General features: G+C 30.4%; 1 long non-coding RNA gene across 1 annotated transcript in view; it reads right to left on the bottom strand.

Annotated features, from left to right (window-relative positions):
- LOC126548884 (uncharacterized) overlaps positions 1–9071 on the bottom strand; it is a 53514-nt gene extending 44443 nt beyond the window's left edge. The window contains exon 1 of the long non-coding RNA XR_007603026.1: positions 8592–9071. This is a non-coding gene — a long non-coding RNA (uncharacterized LOC126548884). The remainder of the gene's footprint in view (positions 1–8591) is intronic.
- Between the last annotated feature and the right edge of the window lie 3069 nt (positions 9072–12140).

The raw sequence follows: 12140 nt of genomic DNA, 5'->3' as shown, positions 1-12140 counted from the left end.
ATATCTGTAAGTGCTTATGTTCAATATTTTTTATAAATATAATCTACATATTTCAATATTTTTAAGACATGATTTAAAATCTGAAGAAAAAAAAATATAGTAATTTATACATATTTGAACTATTTTGAAGTAATGCAACTGGTAATTTTTTGTAAGTATTGAACTTATAGTAGTTTTGTTTAAATTTTTAACGTTATAGATAAGTACTATAGTATTATTATGGTTGTCGATGCTGCGTCAACTAGTAAAATTTGTGGTATGCCCAAGATTCCGAGCACAAATACGAGTATAGCTCCCGTACAAACAAGCGAGGGATGAAGAAAGACGCTGCAGCTCGGTATTATTATTTTTTTTTCATTTTCTCAACCAGGACGGGTTACAATATATATATTTTTTTTTTTATTACACATTACCCCATGGGGTGCACAATTAATAAAAACGTATTATTATTATTATTGATATAATTTGACTACATAAACGGCATATCATATGACTTACCTGTGTGTGGGAACCCGCCGACTCCTTTTGTCGCCACTATAATGCGCTTGTCGGCCCGTGAAATTCGTTCTCAGCGGTTCACAAAAGGACGAAGGAGTGTCACATTTTTTTATTTTTATTTTTATTGACCAATTCCTATGGCCTCTGAGGAGGAATGGGTAAGAAAAGACGATGTACCTATAGACATTGGTAAGACGACGTACAAGAAAAGCGAATTATTATTTATGACCGAGCAATCTTGTTGCACCTGCTGCGGTGCTAGTCGAAAGGAGGCAAACCGAGTAAAATATGGTCAGCACAGTAAATCAATTTTGTTTTTTTTTATTGGTTGACAATCATGTGAAACACGGTTTTTCAATCAATTGAAGGCGGTGTGCTTTAATTTCATTTCACTAGGTTACCTGCTACCTAAACACATTATAACAGCAAAGAAGCATGAAACATTATTCATATTTATGAACATATAATAAGAAAATTGCATATTTTACAACATTATTTCCATGCTTAGTAACATATTATGGTACATGACGAAGGTTACAACATTTTGGTCCAAATTTTATTTACCCACAAATAATAAATAAAAAGTAACTTATTAATTTTAAGTTACAATTATATAATAATATAATGTTAGATAATAAATTTGTACATAAAATTGTATAGTCCATTAAAAATGTCCATATTCTTAATGTAGCCCTTCTATATCGGTCTATTTCACTTGAAATGTTAAACTAATTTATCCAGGCGACACGATTTTTAATATCACTAAAATCTACTGTTTAAAAAATGGAATTATAATTCTTCATTATTAAATAAACATATTTCCTCGATAATATTTTGGGAAAACGAACATACCTCCTACCGTCATACTGTTCATTTTCTACAAAATAATAATTTATTAAATAGGTATAGTTATATGATATTTTTTTTAATGAAATTCAAATTATATAACTGACGATAACTTTATTATTAATTTTGTGATTCGGCAGGAAATTATGTTTTAAAAATCATACTCTAGTTTAATATTATGTATTACTATAACATATATTAACAAAATAAAAATTGTACGTTAAAAAAATTTCAATAATTTTGTAATGTCTATCGTCTATATGGTATAGTCTTTTTATGACATGTATGATAATATCACCATTTACTTGTAGAATTTTTAAATCTATGTAACGTAAAATATAACATAGGTACTTTTTGAATACATATTTAGTATTTATTTTGATAATATTATATTATTTGAAATAATATCCATTTACCAATAATGATTACGAATTTCAAATTATTGATATCAAACACAAAACTAAGTTATAGTTTACACAAGTAGTTGTTCCAAAATAAGTCTTTTAGAATTATGAATTTCATTGTATAATATTTTTATACTATACGGACAATAAATAATATTATTTACATGTATATAGTGTAATAATTTCGGTATCATATACGACAGTGATGTCAAATCTTCGACCTACGAGTTTAAACTCGGACGACCACACATGCTTCATGTAAACAGTTAATTCAAACGTCACACAGTGTATTTTTAAGGTGCAGTCGGACACTTGTTATATTATTATTGTATACAGTATATACAGCTAGAATAATATTAGACGCGCTTGTCTCTAATGGTCTTAGTGTATTCTACATAATATTATGAACTTGGCACTCCACCTAATCTCCACTCGTACACAACATACTATACATACACGCACACGCGTGCATACCTCAGACACGCTGTATTCAATTAAATTAAAAACCTACTAACATTTTTCAAATTAGTTCAACATTATAGGTGCCGTGTATTAATAAAATAGTATTCAATATTAATTAAAAGTGAGACATTTCGAATTTACATATTTTAATAGATGTGAATTCCGTTATAGTAGAGAAAAATTATATATACAGTTAGTATCAATAAATTGTTTAAAAAGAGAAGAACAAATTGTTGATAAATTTTAAACAAAAGTTACAAACCTATAACCAAATAATAAACATGTTTATTTTCCATGGTGGTAAAATAAAATATAATCTTGATTTATTCAATCAGTAACAATAATATTTGGCCAATTGACTAAATAAACCTAATGAAAAATTACGATAGAAATAAATTATTATGTGTAGTTGTTCTATTGCAGATTTATTTGTATAATTGTGATTAAATACTCGTAATTATTTAACAAACTATAATAATTAAAAATTAAACTATTATGCAGAAATATTAATTTAAAAACGTTTACATTTTATTACACTGTAATTATAATTATAATTAAAATTCAAAATTATCGGTGTTAATAATTATTATATTGATTCAGCAGAAATAAATTATCATTAATCGTAATCAGCATGTATACATTTATTATAATTTTTAATATTATAATATAATAACACTATTCTTTAAATTATTTCACTATCTAAAGATAAAATATTGTTGTTATGTCTATGTACAATGTACATACTAATTATTATATTTTCCAGTTAAAAAATTAATAACGCATAATATCTTTAATCCAGTTTCTGATTGACCCATACATAGCTGTAAAAACGTTCGTATGAATAATTATAATATCGATGTTTAGTTTTTAGTTTTAAAAAGACAAAATATCTGTACTCGTAAAATAACACACAATTCTTAAATTAAATTAGTTTTAATATTGGACATTTAAATATAAAATGGTATAATCACGTGTTAAATCATTCACCGTAATGCTAGACCCAACACCCGGTATTAAACCCGAATAAAATAATTTTAAAATTCGAATGATTTATTTCACATTTTGTTGTGCATAATATAATATTATTATTTTGTGACTATACAATGTGTATATTATTAAATATTAATGAGCTCGTGTGTTTATGTCTTGTGTACGTTGTACTCTGTTTCAAGAGAATTAAATCCGTAATATAATAATGAATGATGATTAATTTTTTCACAGCACGTTAGCACGGAAAACGCACAATCTGCATATGTTATTAAAATGTATATTATATAGCCATACCTATTACATATGATGTATAAACAATATTATAAAAGTCAAGATGGATTGAATTATTTATGGGTAGTTAAATTAGATGGCTATAGCAGCGTTTTGATTGGCTATATTACATCTGAGTTTACGTAAAACCACAATAAAATGTTACGCCCCAATAGGTCGTTTTTTTTTAAAAATTTAATTTATGTTACAACTTTTAGCAGTCCTAATAATAACATGATAGTATAAAAATTAATAATAACATAAAAACCATGTTTATAGTATTGAATCTTAATCTTCTCTACTTCCACCACCCATGAAGTTTTTATTTATCACCTATAACTTAAACAATTATTAATTTATTATCTTATATTTTTCTGTTATTATAAGATAATAACCTACCTATATATAAGAATAGTATTAATGATTTTTAAGTGACAAAATACCTCGATAATTACCTACTCCATAGTTTAAATATTGCCCCTAAATGAATGAAAAGTTGTATGTAATAAATTATAATAATATCAAAATTTATTCAGGTTACAAGAATATTACTTTTAACCGTTCTAACAAAAAAAAAAAAACAAAAAAATAATATTATAAGCAATTACATTGATTAAAATTAAAATTAAAAGTTTAACGACATCAAGTACAAATTTTAAAAAGTAACTACTTAAACATTTTAATAGTTATGTAGAGAACTGACTAATATAATAATAATATAATATAATAATGTAATTATGAATTATATACGTATTAGATGACGTTAAAATGAGACAATGTGTCTAATTAACATACCACGCGTATAGTGAATAAAATAAACAATCGAATAAACGGAATAATATTATATCCAGTTAATAACAAATTCTCGTTCCTAATTACGTAAGTTATTTTATACTATTTATTTGTATGTACCTATTACCTAGTAGTTAGTAACGTTGGTACCTAACTACATATCATTATATTTCTAATTTTCCAAAAGCCGTGTAAATTGTAGTGCAATTTTAAACCAATAAACAATGAATATTTATTTTGTTTCTTAAATACTTTCTTGGCATTTAAAAACGTGCCATTAATTATTAATTCCAACTATGAATTAATGATGAACTAATGTCAATAATTATTATTTAATGGCATAGGTAAATGATACAACATGCTTTATAAGTATTTGATTTTAATTTTGCCTTCCGGATATTTGACACCTTGGCGTATATATTGTAACAATATTACAACATTAACTAATAGCTGTTTAATTAGAATTTAGAGTTATTACTCTAATATATACCATGATGATAATTTCAATTAGAAATATTAAGAAAGTCTAGACTATTTCCAAAATATATAAAAAAAAAAAAATTGAAGTATAGTGTGTTCGAGTATTTAAGGTATTACATGTATGTGCCTAAATAATATAATTACAATTTATTAAAAATGTAGTTTTATTCAGATTTCCAGTAAGTCATCAACAGTGTCAATAAATAAATTTCTCGTCGTCTATTTCATTATATTATACATATTTTATATTCATAGAGATGGATATAATAAACTATAATATAAGTGTGCTTTAATTGGATAATTAAACCTACTGCCAAAAATATTTAAAATGACTAGGATTTGGAGCAAAACAACATAAACATGTCAAACGAGTTTAAATAATTAAATTTAATACATTGCACAGTACATTATTTCCTCGAAAAACTATGCACAAGTCTAATTCAAAGAACACAACACCAATTAAAATGTATACAACGCATAAGAGAAACGGCGTATAAAAACAATATTTAGCTGAGAGTATTGAACGCATGAAATAAAACAGTTAAATTTAGTCGAAACAGAATTTTGATTTAACTGTGTTCACTGCGTCAATATAATATGTAAGTTTATCAACGTAAAACCTAATTGATTAATATTATACCATATAAATATTATAATAAATTAAAAACAGGTAAGAAATTCATGAGAATGGCAATTTATCTCGTAGATACCAGCTATGGTTAGGTAATATTACCTACTACATGCAGAGAAACAAAACCTATATTATAAAAAAAATCCATCAGCATTGATTTATCAGCCAGATTATAGAGATTTGCAATAATTAAAAATAAAATAGGTAGAAACATCGATCCGATAATAATAATAAAATGAAGAAGACCAGCATCATCAATGAGACGACTAGCCGGAGCGTATGCAATGCATGTATAGGTATAATAATAGTACATCGTAATAGGTCAAATTCCCATCGAGATGGTATCTTCCAGAGTTTGAAACGATTAAAACGGCCATAAAAGATATTACAAATAACCCAGGCACCGAATTCACGTGTATCATACGAAAAGCCGTTTCCCTTGGATCGTCCCGTATAGATCCGCCTCGGCGATAAACATAAATAAAATACAAATATAATAAAAACCCGAAGGAAGACGAATGCTCATAAAACATAAATGACACAAACGCGCGCCGTCGGGAGGAGAATACAATATAATAAAGACAATAGTTGTAACTTGTAACATATCATCAGTACCTGCACTGCTGCAGTGCTACAGCAAACGACGGGACCGATCTCAATTTGTACAGCCGGTCCTAAGTATTTATAATTTATATATATATATATATATATATACACACACACACTGTAGACATGGCAGTTTATTTTTTAATTGGTCGCGCACAGGGGGTGGTGGTCGGCGCAGCACGGTTTTTCGAAAATATTTTAATCGTCTCTTCGGATACGTCATATTTTTACGTGGGTACATATAACCACAGCCGAGACGATATACCGCAACCATGTACTATGCGTATTACAGTATATAATATCTAAAAAATGCAAGAGGGTCAAGCTTTTAGTGTTCTCGTATTATATATAATAATATTATAGGTATCTATAATTATAACGACTAACAAACTGGAGGCCCCTTGTCCCTCGAACCAATTACGAGCCCCGCAGATATACAGTCGAGTAATACAGCAACAATCGATTAAAATAACTACGTTCGTCCCGCCAAATACCGAAAAGTATTTTACGTTCTCCGGGACATGTGCAGTAGAAGCGACGCACCCTCCTAAAACGCACTACCGTTTGTCTTTGATGTTTCAGTAATCGCACTATTCATTGCACACGAACACATGTAACATTAATTATACAAAACGATTATTATACATTACGATCTACCGTCTCACCGGTGTCAATTTTGACAAATTCATCATCGTTATCGTGATGGTGGATTAATCCAATTATTAATCCACCTTGCTAGTAATATTATTGATACATAGTTATAGGCTTTTAAACGAATTAGGCTTACGGAGTTACCCATAGTTCTAAATATGTGCATAATAATAATATATAAGCGCGTTAGGTATGCACCGAAAACCGTCCAGATTTGTAGTAGAATAAAAAAATGTTTAACTAAATTATTGACATTTTAATATTATATTTATTTGTATTTTTTATTTATTTACAAAAAATCAATTCGGATTAAGATCTCATTAGACGTCTTAAATAAAGGACTTTTATTTGAACCTGGTATTTTATAATTATTGATAGCTATCAAGAAAAGAACCATATCCTTAAATTACATTTCTTGGTCAATTCGTTTATAGTCATTCTGATAAAACAAATATTATTTTGCTCTTTTACAAAAAGAAATTATTGTGATTTTACGAGTACTTTGAACTTTTTTTTTATATATATTTCTACCGTACATCGATTAATCCGTTCGATTAGCGCAAAACATACAATATTATTGTATAATTGAATAGAATGAAACCATTCGCTTGCTATACATGTTCTCCGTTTATATATACGGTGTAACGTATTTCGTACCATCAACAAACATGTATATTATTTTATACGTACAACTATTATCCAACACGCGATTTGACAGTGGTTTCGTTTAAAATAATACACGACTACTAAACGGTCGTGTGTAAAATAGTTGTACGCTTTACATAAACTAAACATAAAGACAATTGCTGACGTTTAATTAAAACGTAATCGACGAACACGCTGTTCAAGTCCTCTGGTTATATTGTCACACTGTGCATTTAATTAAACGTATAGGTAGGTACATGTAAATACAACACCTGGATAAACAATTTCCTGCACAGTGTCGGGGGCCCGACCAATATCTTTATTACAGCAGGACGGACGCGTATTGCTATATTACGTTATTATTATTATTATTATTATGAAAATAAAATAATAATAATTTTTCAAAATTATTGTGGACATCGGGCGCAGACGTGGTATATTCGCACACGCTGTAGCGAATAACGACTGCTGCTGCAACAAGTACACGACTGTAATGACATTTTTTAACGTTGCAGTTTAACCAGTATTAATTATTAATCGATTTATTAAATTTACCTGCGACATATAAGTGGATATTTTATTTCTGTAATTCGAGTTTTTTTTTTTTTTAAGACGTTATTCCGCTATAATAAAATTTGTTAAATTTAATCAAGCAATAACTAATACGTTTACGCATAAACTTAAATATAGTTTATGCTAATTGCTAATAATAAAATATAAATACGATCAGTAATTCCAACGATAGTTGTTGTGGAAATAATATTATTATGGAGTAGGTAACGTGTACACCTATATAGTTGTATATTTTCATTCGGAGAAACGCCAATAATTACCATTATAATTTATATGCAATAACTTAATCAAACTGTCCAAATGTTAAATTATATTTCAAATAAAATAAAATTTAGACTTATAAGAATTCAGTAAATATTAATTTACAAAACATTTAACTAAATAATATTATAATATATTATAATATATTATACTATCTGTCTATAATTTTCGTTTAACCAACGATTCTCAGCCGTAGCCGAAATATCTGTATAAAATTACAAACGAACCCGTTGTATTGGTCCAAAGCCAATGATCTGCAGTACCTTCGAATTGAAAATAAACTATTCGGGTCGAATTAAAAACTGAAATTAACCGAGCCGTTTTATGTACTATACAACCCTAATGGGGCGATTTACTATGTAATACTATACTTCTATACAATAAACAATTACCCGTAGTTACGTACTTAGGTATTATATGGGAAACAATAATAAAGCACACTATAGCTAAGTATATACAATTTACAATGTGTAAGTACTTACTTAGGGGATAAGATTAATCGGTCTTTAACGTTGACGTTTCGCGGGAACCCTCCGGCGATAGTTCTTTGTAAAAATAAACTTTTTTGGCTGGAAAAAAAATATAATATATACAAATAAAAAACACGGGATTTCAATAAACTGTTTAAAACACGGAAGTAGCGAGTTCGAATAAATGACATCGATTTATTTCAAAGTTTTCTACAATAACACTACAGTAAACATTTATATATTATAGTGGTTCGGCGGAAAAGAGAGTACATTACTATAATGGGGTGCGGCTTCTGTATCACTCCCCCCCCCCACTTTCCGCTTTGCATCGTCACTAGTCGTACATCGAAAAACACCAAAGGATTTATGTACTACGCCACTGCCACCGCCGAACAACGGTTTACATAATATTTTAAAAATCCGAAAACACTCGGAGCAATGGGGTACGACAAGGGAGAGTTACGGTGAGCGCGCAAGTATATAACGAACATTTTAATACAAACATTATAAACAGTTCCCGCAATCGACGACGTAAAAAAGAAAATACACTTACGACTACGTGTTAATGCTTCAAATCATATATATATAATATATATACATCACGTATATTATTATTAAACTATCATAGCGTACTTTTATTATATAATATATATTTACTTATATATCTCGTGTTGTATCAGTTAATTAACGTAAAAAGCAGTGATATCATAACAAAAACACTTCGAAAGTAAAGTGTAAAATAACCTCTGAGTAAAAAAAAATAAATATAAAATATACCTATGCTTGGCAGTTATATTGGGTAATGGCGATATCTCGTAAGTGATCAACGTCATAAAGTTGTGATATTATTTGTAGTGTCAGGGAAATGTTCGATTTACTCTGAGAGTGCGAATATTGCATTTATTATAAATTTATAAATAACATAAGATAACACTAATAATTGTACTTATAACTGCATTCAGTACATGTAAGGAAACCTAATGTATTTCAACTTTTAAGTATATTGATATATACATAATTGATTTAAACAAAATAATAACATTTATAATTTATGCATCTTCAAAATATCACTAAAACTATATAATATGATATGAATACCTAAACTGATGTATACCTATGAGTTATACCCATCCACTCGCCAAGTAAATCAAAAATTGTACACAGCACCACACGATATCCGGACTTTATAATGCTGAACACTGCTATTACGCGCGATATGGTACCTATATACATATAGTAACTGGCAAGTACATTATGTTTTTTTTTTTTTTAACTCTCTACAGTTTTTTTACACGCGTAGCTTACGAAGTGGTTTTGCAATAATACGCATCAGATACCTATATAGCTATACAAAAAAGCGTATAACGATATGCCCAACACACGGTGTCGGATACTCGTACGTACGCGCAGTAATAATGTTACGCATTATTATTATAATTAATGCGCGTTACCCGGACGGCGCGTATTTTACTCGCCGCCTACGAAGATTCGGTCAACTCTCTTCGTATATAATATACGTAGCGGGAAAAAAAAAAATTAAATTCTAATCGAAATATACACTAATACGCGTGTAAACGCGCACAAGAAAGACTACAGTGGTCGTCGGCGTTGATGACGGTCTGTCGGGGTGTATACTTATATATATAATATTATATACTTTATACAAATAGATATATACAATGTGCGTGTGCCGAGCATATCGTACAGCAACATAATGTATACGGTCGTCGGCTGCAAGGCTAGAAAGTTTGACGGTGATAAATTCCGTCGGCTCGGCCGGTTATTAATTCGTAATAATTTAATTTCCAAACGTATCTACACTGCTGCAGTATATATAATAATATAATAACGCGTATATATATATATATATACACCGGTCGTGTATATACGTATACCCCTCCGCCTATACACGTAAGTCCCGCGACCACGTATATATTATATACGGAACACGATGACGTATAATAATAATATTAATAACATTATCGTATTATCATATTATTATGACGGGCGCGCTCCGCCGGCACAATATTCACCGACCGAGATGTAGCCACAGCAGCAGCAGCAGCAGCATCAGTGACCGGACCGTACTGGACCCGACTGTATGTAATACAGGCGCACACACGCGCACACACGAACAAGCACAATTCATTAGGCACCGGGTCGCGCCCAGCGGGACGCCGTCCGCACGGTTTTGTCGTTTTATATTATCCGTATTAAATTATCGTTATTACCGCTTGTACGCTGTCGCCGCCACGCCGCCACTGCCCGCTCCTCGACTCCTCCAAAGTGTGGGCGCCACTTACTAAATAATAATAATATCATCCGCCGCCGCCACTGCAGCAGTTGCACTATATCCCGCCGCTGCAGCTGCAGTCTGCACGACTGCAGCAGTCCGCGGTGACGTCTCTGGTGCACCGAAGGCGAACGGTGCATCGCGAACGTCTCTGCTCGAGTCGAAAACTTATTATAAATCCTCTAATAAAGTACCTAATCAATATAGGAACCAAATATGAAACCATTTATTGAACATTCCCCATACTTTTTTCCCATTACGGCGTTTTGATTTTTGGCCCATCTTCGTGAAATTATATATAGGGCCTCGATGGGGCTAAGAAACTATTGCGCTCTAGTCGAACATTACTGCTAGGTACAGCATCGTTTTCTCTCGGACATGTATACTGCAGATTCGAGCAAAACGACTTGATTGAAATGTACGATGTACCTATACTTTATAAAACAAATGTATAGCATGACCTTTCACTATATAGTAGGGCGACGGGTGGCACTGCTGAAAGTAATGATTATTCGTTCCCGTCACCTATACTCACGTCATATTCCCACAGCAGTTCTATCTAAGATCTAACTGCATAAATAAATACATTTGTATATGATAACCATAAATTATTATATTGTAAATACAATTTGTTGTACATGATAAACGGTAAATTTATTTTTTTTAATACATTTTTCAGTAAATGTGTTTACGGTAAGTATAATAAGTACCTACTCGAATTATAATAAGTTATATCTGTGTTATTGTAATCGAAATTAAATGAACTTCGTAGGTGCACACTCGCTGTTCGGAGATTTAAACCTATATTATGATGATATATTATATTCGTGTACTGTTTATACTACTTATAATATATTATTAAGTTTACGTAAACGACTATAATACGTTATATTATTATTATAACTTCTCAACGTCGTCCACTGTATAATATAGTATATTACTGTGTTATATTATACGCACACGGGAACTCGGAGTGCGACGACAGTCCGCGGATAAAAAAAAACTCGTCGCGATAAAATCTGCAGCAGCCGTCATTTTGAGGATATAACGCGCAGCATCACGTCGCACACTCGCACATTAATATTATTATTATTAAAATAATATGATCATCGGTGCTCGTATTGCGTTTAAATCGCTATAAACTCGTATTCGACGACCATTCGATTTTTATTTTACTCGCGCGTGCACGCATATATTTCGTATATATACCTACACACCGTGCATATCATCATTTCTGCAACATCGCATAATATTACGTGTAATAATAC

The sequence above is a fragment of the Aphis gossypii genome, chromosome 1 (assembly GCF_020184175.1).
Source record: "Aphis gossypii isolate Hap1 chromosome 1, ASM2018417v2, whole genome shotgun sequence".
In the NCBI taxonomy this organism is placed as follows: Eukaryota; Metazoa; Arthropoda; class Insecta; order Hemiptera; family Aphididae; genus Aphis; species Aphis gossypii.
This window is presented reverse-complemented; position numbering and strand designations above follow the sequence as displayed.